Source organism: Pseudocercospora fijiensis (assembly GCF_000340215.1).
Source record: "Pseudocercospora fijiensis CIRAD86 unplaced genomic scaffold MYCFIscaffold_4, whole genome shotgun sequence".
Taxonomy (NCBI): domain Eukaryota; kingdom Fungi; phylum Ascomycota; class Dothideomycetes; order Mycosphaerellales; family Mycosphaerellaceae; genus Pseudocercospora; species Pseudocercospora fijiensis.
The window spans coordinates 4838689-4846686 of record NW_006921535.1 but is presented as its reverse complement, the minus strand read 5'-3'; positions in this window follow the sequence as shown (position 1 = coordinate 4846686).

Below are 7998 nucleotides of genomic sequence, written 5' to 3'. Positions count from 1 at the left end.
AAACCCCTTCTATAGGAGCTCGTCGAGTAACTTTCGTAGAAGAGCTCTTATTTCGATATACTATAGAGCGGTCCCTAGGGGAGCTATAGCTAGGACCTATCTAGTTTCTTATAGAGTTCTATTATATAGTCGATACTAGGGTAGTAGGGCGCTAACTTATCGGCTTCTTTTTAATAAAATAGCGTAGCTATATCTCGAACCTCTAGGGGTAGTTCCTTCCTTAGTTCCTTAATCGTTAGATATTCTTTCGTCTTTAGGGCTTTCTTAATATCCTCGGCGATCGTCGCGGTAAGTAGGCTTCTTATAGCGTTAATCGTAGCGATATTTCGTAGTCGTCGAATTCCTAGTAATAGCGCCCCTCTTTAACCTAATACCGAGCCCTCCTATAATAGTACTATCGCTTCTTAGGCGTAGTCCTAACCTTATTATTTATCTTCTATAGGTTCTCTAAGATATATAGGAAGGCTAGTCCTAGTACGATATAAGCGTATACCGTCTATAGGAGCCTATTAATTTCTATTTAGAAGGCGACGACTCTAATAATTTTCGCGTCCTATATTATAAACGACGCTCCCCTTACTACTTAGGATCTATAGCTAATATAGCTAAGCCCGAGGCCTTTAGCTAGGCCTACGTTAATTATAGCGTAGTACTAGTATCCTTAATCGATAAGAGTAGAAGTTCCGACGTTATTTTCGAGGACTATATCGGTATATATAAGGCTCCCGTTTATATCCCTTTTAACTTCTTTCTATTTCTTTACCTATACTTTACCTACTTTCGACTTCTAACTATAAGCGAGAGTTACTCTTTTCCCGAGTCGAAACTATCTAAGTCTAACGGTTCTTCTACGTTCTCTAGTATAGGCTTTATAGAGGCGACGCTAATCTTAGTTAGCTAAACCGCCGGTATATATAGGCAATCGCGAATACAGTATCCGCTCGTTCCGTAGCGGAAGTAGAGCCTCTTCTCCTTATATTTCTCTCTTTATATAGAGTCGACCTATTTAGCTCTAGGCTTCCCTAATATTCCTTATTAGCCTCTACGGTTCCTCTTATAGAACGTATTCGTTTAAGCGGGGTTTATAACTATATTACCGTTAGAGTCGGTCTTCGGGTTCGCTATAGGAGCCGTATAAAGTAGGATAACTACCGTTGTATTTATAGCTTCCTTTTTTCTTTTTTACTAGTATTTAGCGGCTTATTTAAACTAGTCGGTCGTTTTAAGGTTCGTTATAATTCGTTCGACTCCTCGAGTAGAAGTAGTACTTCTTTATTTTTAGAACGGCGGGAGTATAGGTCTTAGCCGCGTTCGAGAAGGGATTCTTTAGATACCCGATCTTAGTATCGTCGGTCTACTAGTCTCTAGCTATACTTAGTAGGAGACCGTCGAATTCTAGCTAACATTCGTACTAAGATTGTTCCTAGGAATATTTTAGAGCTTAGAGTTACTCTAGCGCTTTCGCGGCTTTATTAATATCTACGAAGACGTCTTCGAGTTACTAGAAGAAAGCCTTAGGGTTCTTTCCTTTTATAGAGCTTCCTATTTCCTAGAAGTAGCGTATCCTAGCGCGTTCTTTCGCTAATAGAGTATAATAGATAGTATCCTAGTAGTAATCCTCGGAGAGCTTCGGTTTTAATCCGGAGCGAACCCGGTACGAGCTCTTTAGTCGTAGTAGGTAGTCTCGGAACGACTTAGCCTTCCTATCCTACGATAGTAGCTTCTACTCGCGTAACGCCGTTACGTTCTAGCTAGTAGCTAAGAGGGTTTCTAGGAGCCCTTTTAGGATTTCGTTCGTAGGCTAGTCTTATATTATATTAGTACCGGTAGACCTAGCCTAACGAGATACCTCTACGTATTAGAGCGCGGAGCGAGTAGCTTATAGCTCGGCTTCTATCGTTTATTACCTAGTATAGAGACTTTTAAAGGCGCGATAAATTTCTTCCCTAGATATCTCTAGTAGGGTAGGGGTAGCGTTCCCCTAGACGTCTTACTTAGGTTCCTAACGAACCTCTACGTTTTCTATAATAAAGATCGAACCTAATATTACGAAGTAACGCGTACGTAGATACTAGATATAAGAGTTAATAGGTTCGATAAGGAGCTAAGTCTATCTACGTAAATCCGAATAGTTTTATATAGTACGCTAAGCGCTAAGCGGTAGGTTAGAATCGCATAGGCCGAATACCTAAAGCTAGTGCCTTATATCTAGGGCGTAGCCCTTTATAGGCGAAGTCCGGCTAGAGGCAGTTACTATATATATTATAACCCTTATCGTCCTTATTCTTAAACTTCTTTTTATACTAATTAAGCTTAGTATTTAAGGCCTTCTTAATATCGGCAAGACGCGCGGCGCGCTCGCCCTCTATCTCTAATTCGACCTATAGGGCGTTATAGTCCGATTTATCTCTAAGACTTTCCTAGGTGTAAGTATATCAACCTATATAAGGGTATAGATCGCGCCGCTACGGCGGCTAGGTTTGCAAGGCCGCTTAACTACTTCTATAGTTGTTTACAGGCCATATATAGACCGCTAAGCTATCGTTATTAGAGCCAATTTGAAGCCTTGTAATCGTATAGTATAGGCCTATAAATAAGGAGTCGAGAATAAAGCCAAACTAGACCTTATTTAGAGGCTATTTCTACCTCTTATTTATCGACCTGTTCTATCTCTTCCTCGCGGTTACGTATCGCGCTTGTTTCGACCTTACTGTCGCTAAATTCTACGCTCTTTACGATATATAAGAAACACCTGCCTCCTAAGGATATAGAAGCGTTGCTTACTAAGCTAGAGGTAGAGCGGCGGGTACGTATATAAGGTCGGTAAGGTCGAGAATAGCGCTGAATTAGTATATAGTTTAAGAGCCTATTTCTACTAAATATATATAACCGAAGGCGCCTGTTCTTCCACCCTCTTATAACCGAGTTTAGTAGTGTTTAGGCGTGCGAGGGTCTACGGATAGAAGGCTTCGAATACGACAAATACCGCTATTTCGTAACTAATGTATAGTATTGTAAGAATCGACCGAATAAGCTATTAAAGGACTCGCAAGGTCGGTTGTATCGCCGACTCGGCTTCGAGTATCGTATCTATAAGCGCTATATAGACTATAATCGCGTAGACAGTAGAGAGGTTGTTTTTAAGCGTAGAAGGCCTTAGCGATAGCGCGTAGCGCGTACGATGTATATACACGACTGTTACGCGAAGTTAGTAATTATTAAGGTCTACGAGAAGCGACTAAATCGCGAAATAGGCGAGTTTCTCGATAACTGCGTGCCGGCCGAGCTGCCTTCGACTCTAAGTGCGAATTTGACGGTTATAAGGCTAGTCTACGTAGTATTAAAGCCGCTTACTAACCGCTACTCGTATAGTCTCGAATTCGTCGATTCTTTATAAACTAACGATAGCGTAAAGGCGGTATAGAAGGACCTAATCGCTTCTCGAGGTAGCTTAACGTTAGTCGCTTAGTTAGTTAAAGAAATGCGAAGGCCTAAACAGAGGCAAATTTAGTATAATACTAGTACGGTTAGCATTACTCGAGACCGTATTTCTAGCGCTAATCGAGAAGGTCTAAAGCGACTAAGTAACAAGCGAAGACAAGGTACTAAACTAGCTATCGAGGAGCAGTTATAGTAGGCTTATAAGTACTTGTCTGCGAAATTCAGTAGTAGAAGTAGCTTTATAGAGATAATTGAATCTCGTAGAAGCGATAGACTCGTCTATAGAGGCCTAATTTAGGCGGCAAACTAGCAACTTCGAGCCCTTCGCAACTATAGGTCCTTATTCTTACTAGATTCTATATACCTTACTAATAGGCTTAAATAGCCTCTCTTAACTATATACGTCCGTAATAACTACCTAGAGTAGCTTCTAGCGGCTTACTTCCTTATAGATTGCGAGTAAGTATACCTAATTAAGAAGGCAATCTCGAGCCTTCGAGAAATAGCTAAATTAGACTACAAACACTAGATAACCGGTTTTAATAGCTATAGGAAGTACTTCTTCTTTAACTAGGCCAACCGCTATTCTTCTAAAGCTAAAGACTAAGACGACTTTAACTATACTAAGCAATCTTCCTAGATACTACTATAGTTAATAACTAACGACTTAGTAAGTAAACAGCTCGGAGTTAGTTACGGTCTTAGAGATTACAGTATTATTTAACGCCTCTGCTAACGGCACCTTATTAAGACCCTCGAGAAGCACTTTAAGCGCTTTCTACCTGTTTTAAAGGCAATAAGCAAGGCTCTGTTTATCGCTCGAGACTAAGAAGAATGCTAATACTTTATTGACTAAGTAATAGCCGCCTTTAAGACCTATAATACGGCTAAATCGAGTGAAGAATTAGCCTATTTAAAGGCTAATTGGAAGGCCTCCGACAGCGATCGCTAGGCGACTTAGGCAAGGCTCGGAGACCCGATTTTAATAGCCGTTCGCACTACTAGTCTATTAGAGGGCTATTATACACACTTAAAGCACCGAGATAAGCGTTAGATACGTAAATAGAGCTTGCGAGGTACGTATTCGTCCCCTTCTTCTATTGCTATCGGAATTCTATAAGAATAGAGTCCTACTACATTCCTTAGAACGGGCGGATTCCTTAGAATAGGCTAGCTTTTAGCCTTTAGTATTATTCTTAGACTTCTACGGCTTCTTGTCTCTTCTATATAACAACAACTAACTATTCTAGGTACCGTCCTATACCTCGTTTAGCTTAATAACTATATCCGCGAGCGCGTCCGTTAAAATAGCGTTGTCGATAAGAATAGCTAGCTTCTAATATAGCGTTAAGAGAAGACTTCTAAATTTCGACGGTTACCTCTTTCTATATAGAAGAAAATAGCGGATAAGCTTATATAGTGCTATAAGGATATAGACAACAACAAGCCTGCTTAGCGAATAGCTCTACCGGCTACGGACGACAATATATATACTAAGTGCTTCTATTACTTCTAGCACAGCTATTACCTTCCTTGTAAGCATATTTGGCGCTTTTATAAGGAAGCAATTAGTCGCCTTACACTATACCGTTATAGCCTCTATATTAGTCGCTTCTAAGGTCTAAACAGTAACCTTGTCTACTCCGACTAGCTTAATATAAAGCTTATTATTAAAGACGAGCAGTTAGTATAGGTCTTCTATATTAACAAGGCACTAGGAGTGTCTCGGAAGCGCTAGGTAAAGGAATACTTCTATTCTATACAAGAAGCAGTCTTATAGGCCTTCTTCCGGTTCTACGACTCGTAGGCTTCTAACCTTACCGACAGTTAGCAATATAAGGCCCTTCTATAGTAGGTTACCAACTTTGTAGCACTTAGCTATAACTCGCGAGTCGCTTAGATAGACTAGTAGTTCAAGAATAGTGCTCCGTAGGCTGAATTAACACCTCGTCGTACTACAAAGTAGCGAGTTATTAACGACAAGCCGTTACGGCAACTAGTCTTCTATATAGCTCTAGCTCTATTGCTACTGCTACTAGCACCTATCGCTTCTATAACTAACCTTCTATATCGGCCTCGCCTTATTATCGAAGGCTACGCTCTACTAGTCTATAGTCTACCTAATAGTAACGGCGTTGTTGCTTAGGCTAAAGATAAAGACGCACTATACGAGGTTAATAAGGACCTATTTAATAGCCTCTTAGATATAGACCTTCTTCTATAATTAACGCTAATTAGTCGATTGCCGCTATCTTTACTAAAGGACGCTAGCAAAAGTGATTAACACGATAACGACGAGGTATTAAGGCATTAATAGCCGTTGCTATCGTCCTTACTAGATGATTTGCCCTTACTAAGTAAGCTATTTCTACCTTCTATAGCAGAGCTACCTTCTATAGCAGAGCCACCTTCTATAGCAGAGCTACCTTCTATAGTAGAGCTACCTTCTATAGCAGAGCTACCTTCTATAGCACTATCTATAGCTCTGTATTCTTCACCTATATAGTCGCCTAGTAAGGACACTTCAATTGATCTACTATAGCTATTAGGTAGCTCTTATAAACCTCGTCGTTAGAAGCCTTCAATTAGTAAGCCTATAACACCTTCGAAACGCGCTCGTAGAAGGTTACACGTAGGTACACTACCTAAACCGTACCGGATAGATCAATCCTCTCGTACGCTATCTCCTACACTAATTAGACTACTAAAACGACGGATCTAAAGAGAGGTTATCGCTTCTAAGCGGTAGAAGTAGTAGTGCTAAGGTGCAGGCGTAGACTTAGTCGTTTTCGAGCGATTACGGCTGTTCGGAACGGTAGAAATCCGAGGTAATTGGGTTATATAAGGGGTGTTTGTAATACCCCGATTTGTACACTAATTTCGGTAGTTTTAGGGCACTCTGTAGGGGCATATAGAACCTACAGGGTATGCTAGAGCTACCTCGAATTTACTTTATAGGTTGATATACTTAGATCTGACTTTCCTCTATCGAGTCCTTACGATAGACCTAGCGTCTAGCCTTAGTTAGTATACCGTCGTAAAGCTTTTATTCTTAGAGGTCGAGGCGTTCGCGACCCTATTAATCGTAGGTATTGTAATAGTATAGCGCGTCGGCGTTATACCTAGTCTCTAAGGTACAATATAGGCGATTTCCTAGAGCGCTAACTGTCTTATAGACCTAACGTATAGCCGTATACTCGATTCGAGGAGTACTAAAAGCCGTATATCGCTCCGCGTAGATAGGAGCTATAGGTAACTATAGTACTAGAGACCTTTCCGGCCTACCGTTTGTTATAATCTTATATAGAAGTTTATATTCGCGCCGAATTGTACCGTTAATAGAGCTTACTAGTATATCTAGTACGTCCTAGACGGCGTTAGCCTTATAGCTAGCTCTATCGATATATAAGAGTATATTAGAGAACCTCGGTACCTTATCTAGGTACGGTATACGTAGGATTTCTCCTAGCTTAGATAGTGCGACGATAAGGCGCTTTATCTTAGGCGCCTATCTCTTAGTAGCCTTCTAACCTTACTCTTTCTTTCCGTCGCTATCAGAAATATCTTCCTTAGCCTCGTCGTTAGCCTATTCTTACTCTTTACTATCGGTAGATATAGGCTACTCTACTCCTACTCCTCTGTTATTTAGAGTAGCGGACTAACTATCCTTAGGATTCCCTCTTTCTCTAGCGATATTCTTATTCTTAGCTCTAGGAATAGGCTCCCTTTTTTATTCTTATTCTTTTTATTTTTAGCCTTTTTATTTTAGCTTTCTACATTCTCGGGAATAGGCTCCTATTCTTTATTTTGTTCGTCGTTGTAATCTTAATTACCCTTATCTCTATCTGTTTCTATTACCTTAGGATCCTCTTCCGGAATCTAACTAAGGTAGTTAATATTAACTTTAGGGTTTTCGTCGCGCGATAGTAGCGATATTATCGGCGCCTCGGGGGTTCCGCTAGGCGGACGCGTTTCCTCCTAGCGGAATATCGTTATAGTACGCTAGGCTTATATTAGCGTTACCGTTAGCTAGGAAAGCGCTATATTCTAGTAACGAAGCTTCGATCCGCCGACTATATCGGCGGCGGTAATACTTCGATATTCTTATAATATACGTAGTTATAGTAGCGCGCCGCGTAGCTATCTATTATTACGCTACGTAGTTATTACTATTATTAGTTTAAGCTAGACTTAAAATATTACTTCGGCGCTATAGTATAAGCTTCTATAAGTCGCCTTCGGTAACGGTTATATAAACGCGTAAACCTTATCTTAGTCGCGTATCTAAAGAATAGAAGGCGCTAGAATAGCTAGAAAGTAAGCGTAGGGAAGAAGGATATAACGGTGTTCTAGGCTTATTATCTAGGTCTATAATATGTAGGAAATCTATTAAGGTAATTTCTCTAGAAGGCTTCTTAGGTTTCTCCTAATAGAGGAAAAACCTATAGCTAAGGATCGAGGTACCGATTTATAGTAATTAGAGGAAAATATAGCGTAGTAAAAAAAGACGGTAAGTTATCGTTATAGAGGATTCTATAATACGCTCCTACTTAGGTA